This window comes from Rhinoraja longicauda, chromosome 24 (assembly GCF_053455715.1).
Source record: "Rhinoraja longicauda isolate Sanriku21f chromosome 24, sRhiLon1.1, whole genome shotgun sequence".
Taxonomy (NCBI): Eukaryota; Metazoa; Chordata; class Chondrichthyes; order Rajiformes; family Arhynchobatidae; genus Rhinoraja; species Rhinoraja longicauda.
In genome coordinates this window covers 13,865,570-13,879,631 of record NC_135976.1, presented here as the reverse complement: position 1 = coordinate 13,879,631, position 14,062 = coordinate 13,865,570, and the positions used below count along the sequence as shown (strand labels likewise).

Below are 14,062 nucleotides of genomic sequence, written 5' to 3'. Positions count from 1 at the left end.
CTATCCACCTGTTCTTTATAAAGTTGGATGCTTTATAAAGTAAACTATAAACTGTAATGAACTTTGTACCACTCAAATTTCTGCGTAAACTTTTAAAACATCACATTCTTGTTTCTAAACTCGCGATCTTTTAAGATTCCTACATGACCTCACCTCTCGCTCGTCTCTTTACACTGCTCCAGCCCATAACCTGAGATAGAGAAACTAGAGACGGCAGATACTGGAGACTGGTGTAACAAACAACATCCTGGAGCAGGTATTTGAGGGGGGGGGGGGGGGGGGGGAGAAAGGAATTGTCAAAGTTTCAGGCCAAAACTCTGCATTTGACCCAAAACGCTGACAATTTCTTCTTCAACTCCCCCGATAGATGCTGCTTGACCCATTGGGTTCCTCCAGGCGATTATTTGTGGCTCCATTATCAATGATGCAATGGTTCAACGGTGCTTTATTCTCACATGTGTGAAGTGCAAACACACAGTGAAATTCTTTTCTTACAAACAGCCCAGTAGAGTATCACCACACCACCCCCCAAATTAGCAGTGGTGCAGAAATAGTCTCCTGAGCCCACATGCAAGAGACACCATATGTTGGCGCCATTTTCCAGATCCAGTCCACGTTTGAGTTGTTAGGAGACGCCTGATTCAGGCAAGCTGCAGGCAATCCGAGACCTGACTCATTGTGTCCTGGCTTCTTGTGCATCATCACTTCATCATTTCAGCAGCTGAAGCCAAAACCTCTGGAATTCCTTCTTTTCAACTTTCCCATCCTTGTTCAAGATGCTTTCTTAACACGTAACCTCTTTGTCCAGATGTCAACATTTTCCTTTTTAGTGCCTGGTGAAGAGTCAAGAATGCTTTGCAATTATGCAATGCAATTTGACTTACTTTTTGGGATCTGGAAGAATAGTATGGCCTTCATGAAGCATTCCACAGCCATTCGACATGTGCTCTATAGTGAGCATGTCCTATCATGGCAGTGCTAGAATCCGATGGATAATTATCATCATCGATTTGTCCATATTCAGAGATATTTATGACCTTGTATGTTTTATAAAGATGCCATATTTGTAAAGGTCTGTTTGATTCATGTGTTTGCATAGATATAGAGTCATAGGTTTGTTCATACAGCACAGAAATATCCCTTATGCCCGACTCGTTCATGCCAACTAACATGCCCCATCTAAGCTAATCGCATTCATGCTGCCTTGGCACGCCCACCAGCATAATCGAGGATGTCACACCCCGGTCACTCCCTCTTCTCCCCTATCCCATCAGGCAAGAGGTATAGAAGTGTGAAAACGCACGCCTCCAGATTCAGGGACAGTTTCTTCCCAGCTGTTATCAAACAACTGAAACATCCTATCAACAACTAGACAACAGTCCTGAGCTACTATCTACCTCATTGGAGACCCTTGGACTACCTCTGATTGGACTTTACTGGACTTTATCTTGCACTAAGCGTCATTCACGCTATTCCCTTTATCATATATCTATACACTGTGGATGGCTCGATTGTAATCATGTATTGTCTTTCCCCTGACTGCTTAGCACGCAACAAAGGTTTTTTTGCTGTACCTCAGTACATGTGACAATAAACTAAACTCAAACTAATTTGCTCAGGTTTGGACGATATCCCTCCAAACCTTTTCGATCTGTGTACCTGATCACGTGTCTATGAAATGCTGTTATGATAACTGCCTCAACTGCCTTCTCTAGTAGCTCATTCCATATACTACATTACAAAGGGAAAGAGTGCATCTCTGATCAACAGCAATAAACATTTACGCACAACATTCAGTGCAGAATACATTCATCTCTGCCTATCACTTCAATGATTTTAGTGTAACTAAATGTCTAAATGTACATATATGGATGACAGATGCATGTGCATGTTTAAAGTAGCAATCAAAGGTGAATTTCGCTCCTGAAAGTGCCGCATAAATGTGTGATATTGTTGCCTTTGTGATCCAAAAAGTAGGAACATTAAAAATTTACTATGAACCCGCAAATATTAAGAAAGGCAATTCAAAAATTTTGAACAAAGATCAAATAGTTTGTTTCTTGCAAAACAGAAAGATTTGCTAGATTAGAAATTCATCAAAGATTATTGCATTGGAAGTTATTGTATAAACTTTCAACATCAATCTTTAATTATAATAGTCAATAAGCTATCTTACATCAAACTGCCCAAACTCAGAGTGGTAATAAAAATGATATATGTCCTCTACCAATATAGGATTGGAAACAAAAAAAATCTGCAGACCTTACTTATTGTATTAAGTCAATGGTAATGAATCAAACTGAAGTACTCTTTAGTTTCTATATTAAGAACAAATGTTTAAAAAGTTGAAGAATGTACCTTTATGATTAACAGACATAATGAAACTATCAGAGACCTGCCACGTTACTTCAGGAGAAAACATTTCTAAAATAATGCCAGTAATTGGGCGGTATACTTTTACATTTTGGATTAATTCCACAATACACTTTTTAAAATTACCATTTTTACAATTATAATAATGAAACAAATCCATGTAAATATTCAAGTTGTTTTATCAATGGAATAAAACATTTCTGTTAATTATCCTTCCTCAAGAGAACTGTCAAGGAATTATTTAAAAAATCTAAAATCTACTTTTTAAGCAACTGATTTTTTGTGTCAATTAGGTGCGTATGTTAATTCCCTCTGCTGCTGAACCAACAACTTTACCTGATCATCAGGTACCATGGATAGAGGTGGAGCTTTACTGAGCTGACAGCAGGACTGAGATCAATAGAATTTATCCAGGGCTATGTCCTTCTGGGAGGGAGAGAGGGATAGAGGGAGGGAGAGAGAGAGGGGGATAGAGGGATAGACAGAGAGAGACACAGAGAGGCAGACAGAGACAGAGAGACAGAGAGATAGAGAGACAGAGAGACAGAGACACAGAGACACAGGCGGAGAGACAGAGGGAGAGACAGAGGGAGAGACAGAGGGAGAGACAGAGGGAGAGACGGAGACGGAGACGGAGACGGAGACGGAGACGGAGGGGGAGGGGGAGAGGGAGAGGGAGAGGGAGAGGGAGAGGGAGAGGGAGAGGGAGAGGGAGAGGGAGAGGGAGAGGGAGAGGGAGAGGGAGAGGGAGAGGGAGAGGGAGAGGGAGAGGGAGAGGGAGAGGGAGAGGGAGAGGGAGAGGGAGAGGGAGAGGGAGAGGGAGAGGGAGAGGGAGAGGGAGAGGGAGAGGGAGAGGGAGAGGGAGAGGGAGAGGGAGAGGGAGAGGGAGAGGGAGAGGGAGAGGGAGAGGGAGAGGGAGAGGGAGAGGGAGAGGGAGAGGGAGAGGGAGAGGGAGAGGGAGAGGGAGAGGGAGAGGGAGAGGGAGAGGGAGAGGGAGAGGGAGAGGGAGAGGGAGAGGGAGAGGGAGAGGGAGAGGGAGAGGGAGAGGGAGAGGGAGAGGGAGAGGGAGAGGGAGAGGGAGAGGGAGAGGGAGAGGGAGAGGGAGAGGGAGAGGGAGAGGGAGAGGGAGAGGGAGAGGGAGAGGGAGAGGGGGGGTGTTATGTTCACTGGAGCTGTTTTTGGCTCTACTTAAATGTTTCTGTAATTATTTTTCTTAAGAATACGCCTTTATAAGTTGTGGCTTAAACCTGAAAAGTCACTCTGTGCTATAAACCAATGTACAGTAACCAAATCTGTGTAGTAAAAAAGTCTTTTATTCTCGACCCATTTTAAAGGTCTCATGATCAAAGAGTTGTAAAGGTCTAGATTTCAGGATCAGAAAGTTGTTTTCTTCCATTCATTCTTTCATCTTTTCCTTTTCTCTTTGTTTATTTGCATTTTTATTGCTTTCTACACAGTACAGTAGTTTGTTTTCTTTTCCTATCTTAAGTCTGCACAACATTAAATCAAAATACTTGAGTGGAGAAAGGACAAATACTCCTCGTTAGTGAAAGTTCACTTGTTTGGTGTGCTGGTTTACAAATGTGAATTAACAGGATTAGTATTTATAGGAACTTGATTGTTGTTGTCATGATGTTGGTGGGCTGGAGAGCCTATTTCTGTGCTGTATGACTTTGACTATCATTCTGGACTTCCTGGAGACAGGTCCAATACCTCATTTATTTATTTCTCTAATGAAAGGCATGATTGTCTTTGAGGACAAAATGGAGCATAATTGTTTCTTGGTCTCCACAGATGCTAACATAATCATACCGAAACTTCAAACTGTCAAAATTACAGACAAGATATTTTTCATACGTGGGGCTATTGCACAAGGCAAGAATGAACTTGAAAATCTTAATTTTGCGACTGGAATACATTTATGAATTGAATTCCACCCTCCATAAAGTGGCTCCAAGATGCTACCTTGTGACAGGGTGGCACAGTGGCACAGCGGTAGAGCTGCTGCCTTACAGCGCCAGACACCCGGGTTCGATCCTGACTATGGGTGGATTCTGTATAGCGTTTGTGCGTTCTCCCTGTGATCGTGTGGCTTTCCTTCAGGTGCTCCGGTTTCTTTTTACACTCCAAAGCCGTACAGGTTTGTAGGTTAATTGGCTTTGGTAAAATTGTAAATTGTCCCTAGTGCGTTAGATACTGCTAGTGTAATGGAAAATCAATGGCTGGCGCGGACTCGGAGGGCAGAAGGGCCTGTTTCCACACTGTATCTCTAAAGTCTAAAGTGTAATTAAATCAGAATAGCGTAAATGGGTGATTGATGGCCAGCATGGACTTGATGGGCCAAAGGGCATTTTCACACTGTATTGCTCTCTGAATTGCTAACTCTATTACGAAACCCAACACCATCGGAACACCAGGGGATGACAATTTTCTTTGAAGATGCTTTTTGAAATAACAAGTATCAAATTCTAATATTAAGGTGTGTATGGTTGGGGAAAAGAAACTGTTATAAATCTAATTGGTAATCAGGAGGGTGACAATTAAATATCGGCCCTGGGAAGCTGGCAGTTGATGTATTGTGGCATTTCTAAATAGGTTAAAGTTTTTTTAACATAGATATTGAGTCCTGATGTTATATCACACTGACCCAACTGCAATTTATATGTAGTGTAAATTAAATGTGCTTATGCTTGACACCATGATTGTCACTTGGACCTGCATTAGAAGCCGTAGCAAGGGTTAAATGTCGGCAAAATAAGACATGCACAAAACTGAGGGGTTACCTCAGTGCAGTTGCAAACAAATAACCCTTTTGGGTTGGAGGCCCACGTTTCGAAAGAGCGGGCGCCACACGCAGCGCCATCTGTGGCCGCCCAGTGAATTTCATGTGCGCTCTCGTAATTTGGTCCAGAACAAAGGAGGTGCCAGACCATCAGTTATATAGAGTCATATAGAATCATACAGCATGGAAACATGCCCTTCAGCCCACCTTGCCAACCTGTCCCATCTACACTAGTCCCACTTGCTTGCATTTGGCTCATCTATATACTAAAACTTTTGTTTGTTATCTTGTTTGTGACTGAACTTCAGCTAAAACGGTGCATGATAGCGCGACAATTTTAGGCCCACTTTACTCACCGTTGTCACTTTAGTGATAATGCAAGTAGTTTCATTGAAATCGGTGTTATATTTTTAAAGTTAGTCACATTTTAAAGTTTAAAAGGAGGGGAGGGGGAGGGGAGGAGGGAAGGGGGGAAGGTGTGAGTGGGGGAGTGGGGGAGAAGGGAGAGGGGAGGGGGGGTTGAGGAGAGAGTGGAGTGGGGGGACAGGGTGCTGCACCAATGCAGGAGAGGTTTGGGCCCAACGGGTCCACTTGGTCTAGTATCTCTCTAAACCTACCCTATCCATGGACCTGTCCAAATGTTTCTTAAACGTTGTGATACAGTGCATTCAGAAAGTATTCGGACCCCTTCACTTTTTCTACATTTTGCTATATTACCGCCTTATTTTAAAATGGATTAAATTCATTTTTTAATTCATAAATCTACACACAATACCCCATAATAAAAAAGTGAAAACAGGTGTTTAGAAATTTTTGCAAAGTAATTGAACAGAAGAAATAACTGAAATATCACATTTACATAAGTATTCAGACCCCTTACTCAGTAGTTTGTTGAGGCACCTTTGGCAGTGATTACAGCCTCAAGTTTTCTTGGGTATGACTTTACAAGCTTCACACACCTGTATTTGGGTAATTTCTCCCATTCTTCTCTGCAGATCCTCTCAAGCTCTGTCAGGTTGGATGGGGAGCATCGATGCACAGCTATTTTCTGGTCCCTCCAGAGATGTTCGATTGGGTTCAAGTCCGGGCTCTGGCTGGGCCACTCAAGGACATTCACAGACTTGGCACGAAGCCACTCCTGCGTGTTCTTGGATGTGCTTAGGGTCGTTGTCCTGTTAGAAGGTGAACCTCCGCCGCAGTCTGAGGTCCAGAACGCTCTGGAGCAGGTTTTCATCAAGGATCTCTCTGTACTTTGCTCCGTTCATCTTTCCCTCGATCCTGACTAGTTTCCCAGTTCCTGCCCCTGAAAAACATCCCTACAGCATGATGCTGCCACCACCATGCTTCACCGTAGGTATGGTATTGGCCAAGTGATGAGCGGTGCCTGATTTCCTCCAGACGGAACGCTTGGCATTCACGCCAAAGAGTTCAATCTTGGTTTCATCAGACCAGTGAATCTTGTTTCTCATGGTCTGAGAGTCCTTTAGGTGCCTTTTGGCAAACTCCAAAGCGGGCTGTCATGTGTCTTTTACTGAGGAGCGGCTTCTGTCTGGCCACTCTACCACAAAGGCCTGATTGGTGGTGTGCTGCAGATATAGTTGTCCTTCTGGAAGGTTCCCCCATCTTCACAGAGGAACTCTGGAGTTCTGTTAGAGTGACCATCGGGTTCTTGGTCACCTCCCTGACCAAGGCCCTTCTCCCCCGATTGCTCAGTTTGGCCGGGCAGCCAGCTCTTTGAAGAGTTCTGGTAGTTCCAAGATTCTTCCATTTAAGAATGACGGAGGCCACTGTGCTCTTCGGGACCTGCAATGCTGCAGAAATTGTTTTATACCCTTCCCCAGATCTGTGTCTCGTCACAATCCTGTCTCAGAGGTCTACGGATAATTCCTTCGTCTTCATGGCTTGGTTTTTGCTCTGACATGCACTGTCAACTGTGGGACCTTATATAGACAGGTGTGTGCCTTTCCAAATCATGTCCAACATTACCACCAGTGGACTCCAATCAAGTTGTAGAAACATCTCGAGGATAATCAATGGAAATAGGATGAACCTAACTAAGCTCAATCTTGAGTGTCAAAGCAAAGGGTCTGAATACTTATATAAATGTGATATTTCAGTTATTTCTTAATTACTTTGCAAAAATTTCGAAACACCTGTTTTCCCTTCTTCATTCTGGGGTATTGATGATAAAAAAAAAAGAATTAAATCCATTTTTAAATAAGGCTGTAAGGTAACAAAATGTGTAAAAGTGAAGGGGTCTGAATACTTTTTGAATGCACTGTAGTTGCCGGAAAATTGGTGGTGGACCTGTACCTAAATGAGGCATAGATGGAGAATTAAAATATCCTAGGGCTCTTTTTTTTCGGTGTGGTTTCAGTGATTTTAACTGAAATGAATGGAAAGTAAAATCATTGGGGTTGTAAAAAAAGTTGATTGCTGACCATTTCCATTAGAAGGTCTGAATTAATATAAACGAATCCAAGATTCCCTTGTTAAAAAACTGACTTTCTGTTGAAAATCAGATGAATGCTGTCAAATAACTCCTTTGGAATAAAACACGCATTTCCCCGAAAATATATATCAGACATTGTTTCCAGTGGAAGTAAGTTTGAGAGTTTCGGCAGTGATACGCTGGTAAATTAGACTCTTAACATGTATTTGAACAACAGCCCAACCATTAAATTAACAAAGGATGTAAAAGTTGTGGCTTCAAGATTGCCAACATCCTTTCAATTCAGTGTAACATCAAAGGCAAGTTACAAACAATTGTAGATGTAGCTGATAGGAGAAATGTAGAATTAATCTCCAGTTTATGGCCCAATTCCAGATATGTTATAGGCGCTTCCTATTAATATAAGATAAATGACTGATGTTGGCCAAAGTCACTCTCTGATATTGATTCAGGTATAAAAACTATTAATGCAAAACCAAATGAAAAGGCTCTCAGAATACGTAGAATTAATGTCACAATGAGCATTAAATGAATGGTTTGCATGTCAGTGACAATTTCTCGCGCATCTGAGCACTGTAATTCCTCTGCTACAGAGGAAATAGCCCTTTTGTTTTTAAAAAACAAAAATAAAATTGGATTCTAGAGAAGTGTTGGTTGTTCTTCTGCCTTTGGTGTCGAGGTCAACATTATTAATCATGAGTCTTTTCTTCTTATGAATAGAAACATTGGAGACTGGGTTAGTTCATCTAACATAGAAACATAGAAACATAGAAAATAGGTGCAGGAGTAGGCCATTCGGCCCTTCGAGCCTGCACCGCCATTCAATATGATCATGGCTGATCATTCAGCTCAGTAGCCCGTACCTGCCTTCTCTCCATACCCCCTGATCCCTTTAGCAAAAAGGGCCACATCTAACTCCCTCTTAAATATAGCCAATGAACTGGCCTCAACTACCTTCTGTGGCAGAGAATTCCACAGACTCACCACTCTACTTGGAAGATTACATTTGCTGTGGAACTTGGTTTCTCTAGCTTCCAGAAATTCCAGTCCAGTTTATGGATGAAGATAAAAGGCACGTCTTCTGCCTATCCTTTAGAATAAAGGGTTAGGTATGACTAATTTCCTAGGCTACTCCTGACATTCCACTCTTTTAAGGCTGCCATTATTGACTAAGGCTGCCATTTTTTGGCTAAAGGATGATTTGAATTTTGTTGAGGGCCTTATATGTGGCTAGAAATGTCCAAAGAACAAAGTTGTTGAGCCTCCACGGTTTGGAAGGAGGTAGAAATCAATTATCTTTTTATGTCTAAAATTAGGTTTCTATGAGGGTTGAAGGCAATAAAATATGTCCCTTCCTCTCTTCACCGTGTGGGCCACTGGGGCACATGATGGGATGACATTGAGCCTCTTCAACATCAGTTAATTAAATGAGGCAGGTTCTCTTATTTCAAGTAATCCCTGCATGCCCTCTCTCATCACCACTCCCACACTCTAGTCATCCTGCCAGTTCCATTGTTCGCATCCATATATTCCTTCGTTATCACCCCTTCCACATCCAACATAGAAACATGGAAAATAGGTGCAGGAGTAGGCCATTCGGCCCTTCGAGCTAGCACCGCCATTCAACATGATCATGGCTGATCACCCAAAATCAGTACCCCTTTCCAGCTTTTTCCCCATATCTCTTGATTCCCTTAGCCCTAAGAGCTAAATCTAACCCTCTCTTGAAAATCTAATTCTCTCTTATTTGGACCATGGTGGACTCCCATCTTTCGTTGGCCATCAGTGCCAGCTCTGATTTGTTCTGAGCCTTTTCTTACCTTTAGTTTCTCAACCCCCTGACTCTCAATCTGAAGAAGGGTCTCGTTTTGAAACATCATCTATTCCTTTTCTCCAGAGATGCTGCCTGACTCGCTGAGTTACTCCAGCATGTTGTGTCTATCTTTGAAGCAGGTAAAGATCAGACTTAATGAGCTTAACATTTGTTTTTCATTAGCAATTAGTATTTTTTAAGGAAGCCAGGATTTAACAGTGTTAGCTGACCATCATGGATTACCAAATAAACGAAGACTGTACAATTCAGTCCTTGATGTATCCTGTGTTTGATAATTTGATCTACTGCTATGGCTGAGTTAACACATTTGATTTTAATGGGGCTCATTTTAAAGAAATTAGTTCAATCAAGACTCTGTTGTACATTCCTGATCAGTAAATTTTAAGCTGTAACTCCATATTGAAATTTGTCGCCGGGGTCAGGGATATAAGGAAGCACTATTCTACAAATAGACCAGTGCAAATAAACATGATAGACACAAAATGCCGGAGTAACTCAGTGGGACAGGCAGCATCTCCGTGGAGAAGGAATGGGTGATATTTTGAGTCGAGACCCTTCCTCAACCTGAAATGTCACCCGTTCTTTCTCCACAGAGATGCTGCCTGAGTTACTCCAACATTTTGTGTCTATCTTCAGTGTAAACCAGCATCTGCAGTTCTTTCCCCTACAGTGGAAATATAGAAATGCCTTTCCAAAACATTGGTGAAATTGGGCCAGCTGAATGCTTGACTAACAATTTTTGTTCGGCAAAGTTATTGGAAATTAGGTGATACAAAACCAGTTGAGAAATACCCATGGTTAGGGTTAGGGTTAGGTCTGGAAGAAACAGGGAAGCAAGTTCAATGGGCTGAATGATCTACTCTGTTTGCTGTATGTTTGGATGCAGTTACTGAAGGAAATAGAAGCCTTCTGTGTTGAACAATGTACAAACATTTTAAGCTTACTTTAGACTTTAGAGATACAACTAGGAAACAGGCCCTTCGGCCCACCAAGACCATGCTGACCAGCGATCACCCCATATACGACGGACACTATCCTACTCATAAGGGACAATTTTACAACTTACCAAAGCCAATTAACCTGCAAACCTGTCTGTCTTTGGAGTGTGGAAGGGAACCGGAGTACCCAGAGGAAACCCATGTGGTCACAGGGAGAATATACAAACTCCATACAGTTAGCACCTGTAGTCAGGATCGAACTCGGGCCTCTGGCGCTGCAAGGCAACCAATCTACCACTGCGCCACTGTGACGCCCTTGTTGTGAACTGGTATAATCTATGAATCATCATCACATGTTAAGTAATTTCGAGGGAGAAGTGAGAAAACTGGGGAAATAAAAATAAATATGATTTTTAGATTTTTTTTTTAGATTTAGAGATACAGCGCGGAAACAGGCCCTTCGGCCCACCGGGTCTGCGCCGCCCAGCGATCCCCGCACACTAACACTATCCCACACACATTAGGGACAATTTTTTATTTATTTTTTACATTTGCCCAGCCAATTAACCTACATACCTGTACGTCTTTGGAGTGTGGGAGGAAACCGAAGATCTCGGAGAAAACCCAAGCAGGTCACGGGGAGAACGTACAAACTCCGTACAGACGGCGCCCGTAGTCAAGATCGAACCTGAGTCTCCGGCGCTGCATTCGCTGTAAGGCAGCAACTCTACCGCTGCGCCACAGTGTCGCCAAATATAAATAACAGTACTGGAACTAATGATGTTACAGGCTCAGGAATATAGGACACAATAGCAAAAGTGATCTGATTATGTGCTATAAAATTACGGAGATCAGTCTAAAAGGTGCACCTGGTATTGAAGTCAAAATGAAAGCAAGATATAAATACTGCATTTACAATTTTAAATACAAACCTCTTTCCCTCAGTAATACAATCTTTTACAAACATATGATTATGGAATTAAAGCAAATTCGTGTGTTCTTGAACTATTAAAATACAGGAGACACAAGGCAGTGCAGATGCTGGTGTCTGGAGCATCAAACAAAGTGCTGGAGGAATTCAACGAGCCAGGCAGTATCTGCAAAGGGAAATGGACAATCGGTAGTCGGAGTTGGAAGTCTTCATCTGGTTCAGACCTGAAACGTCATCTGTCTGTTTCCCACCACGGATGCTGCCTGACCTGCTGAGCCCATCCGGCACAATGTAAGTATATTAGAATACAGGATCTATCCTGATTGAAGGGAAATACGTGGGATAGATTTGTGCTGCAATATTTATGAACCAGAACTGATTAGAGTCATTTAGCATGGAAATAGGTACTTTAGTCCATACTGACTAGCATGCCCCATCTGCACTCATCCCATTTGGCCCATATCCCTCTAAACCTATCCGATCCATGTACCTGTCTGAATGATTCTTGAACATTGCGATACTACCTGCCTCGTTCCATACATCGCCCTTTGTGTAAAAAAGTTATCCCTCAGGTTCCTTTTAAATCTTTGCCCCTTCATCTGATATTTCCCTCCTCACCTTAAAAATCAATCATTATTGAATGATTTGATCACAGTAACTGAAATTGATATCTTTTAGCTTAGTTTAGAGATACAGCTCGGCAACAGGCCCTTTGGCCCACTGTCCACACAGATCAGTGATTCCCGCAAATTAACTCTATCTTACACACACTTAGGCCAATTTACAATTTTACAAGTCAATTCGCCCGTAAACCTATACATCTTTGGAATGTGGGAGGAATCCAGAGTACCCGGAGAAAACCTACATAGAAACATAGAAAATAGCTGCAGGAGTAAGCCATTCGGCCCTTTGAGCCTGCACCGCCATTCAATATGATCATGGCTGATCATCCAACTCAGTATCCCGTACCTGCCTTCTCTCCATACCCCCTGATCCCTTTAGCCACAAGGGCCACATCTAACTCCCTCTTAAATATAGCCAATGAACTGGCCTCAACTACCTTCTGTGGCAGAGAATTCCACAGATTCACCACTCTCTGTGTGAAAAAAAACGTTCTCATCTCAGTCCTAAAAGACTTCCCCCTTATCCTTAAACTACGCAGGTCACGGGGAGCATGTACAAACTCTGTACAGACAGCACCTGTAGTCAGGATAGAATCAGTGTCTCTGGAGCTGTAAGGCAGCAACTCTACCTCTGCGCCACCGTGTTGCCCTTGTGCTATCTCATATCTTTTTCACCGTCCATACCTTGCATCAGATTTCCTGGAGTGCAATTCTTGCAAAATACTTGAAACCATGCCTTAAATGATTTTTTTTTTAGTTAAATTGCTGCAGTGTCTTTAAACTGAACTGGCACCTAGGTTAAAGCTCTATGCTGCTAAACCCATAACTGTCCCAGAAAAATTACTGTTCAATCTGCTGAATATTTCAAATACATAAATTGTGGCGTGCTTCACATTCTGCACATTTAACTGCTGTGGAAGAGTCAGCAATCTTACTTTATTCTGAAAAACAGTCTGTAAACACATTTAAGGTGTTTATTCACAAAATGCTGGAGTAACTCAGCAGGTCAGGCAGCATCTCGGGAGAGAAGGAATGGGTGACGTTTCGGGTCGAGACCCTTCTTCAGACTGATGTCAGGGGGGCGGGACAAAGGAAGGATATAAGTGGAGACAGGAAGATAGAGGGAGATCTGGGAAGGAGGAGGGGAAGAGAGGGACAGAGGAACTATCTAAAGTTGGAGAAATCGATGTTCATACCACTGGGTTGATCAGTGTTAAGAAGTAGGTTTCCAAAAAACTAAACTAAGTACAAGGCAAGGACTCGTGTGAAAAAGCATTTCACACTGTTTTTAGAACAGATATTAAATATTAATACACTGATTCTCAATGCCTTTAGTCACAAAAAGTTATTTTTTAAAAACTGTTCTTGCTTAATATTAGTTTCTTTAGAGAATTGAGTTCCAAAATAAACCTTCAACTGTGAGCAGATTAGCTATAATGTGGTGATTGTCATAAAAAGTGATGATGCAATGGATGTTCTGTAGTTAGATTACATCAATGATATGATGTTCTTAGTTTGGAGATACAGCATGGAAACTGGCCCTTCGGTCTAACAAGTCCACACAGACCATTGATCACCCATTCACACTAGTTCTGTTATCCCACTTTCGCATCCACTCCCTGCACATTTGGATGATTCACAGAGGCCAATTAACCTTCAAACTCGCATGCATTTGGGATGTGGGAGGAAACCGGAGCACCTGGAGGAAACTCACGCAGTCACAGGGAGAACGTGCAAACTCCACACCGTCAGCACCCGAGGTCAGGATCGAACCCGGGTTTCTGGTGCAGTGAGACAGCAGCTCCACCAGCTGCACCACTGTGTTATATCTTGATTGTTTTTGCTTAATATGAACAAAACTATTGACCTTACACACATTAAAATGCCTATCGAAGAAAAGCAAATGAACATCAAAAGCAACATTGCAGGAAATGCTTTTCATTATGGCAATTGTGCTGAAATATTATACAAACTGCACATTCTCTTCACACCCACGGCAATGGATAATGAATCCTAACTTCCATTCAATGCTTTCAGGTGAATGTGGCTGAAGATTTCTAAAGATAGTGCTGATGTTTACATTTGTCACAAATTCACTGGCATTTTGGAGTGTCACAAGCTATTGATAC

General features: G+C 42.3%; 1 protein-coding gene across 1 annotated transcript in view; it reads right to left on the bottom strand.

The window, feature by feature from the left end:
• The window catches only part of LOC144605276 (leucine-rich repeat-containing G-protein coupled receptor 6-like), a 254,009-nt gene that overhangs the window by 92,460 nt on the left and 147,487 nt on the right, over window positions 1-14,062 (bottom strand).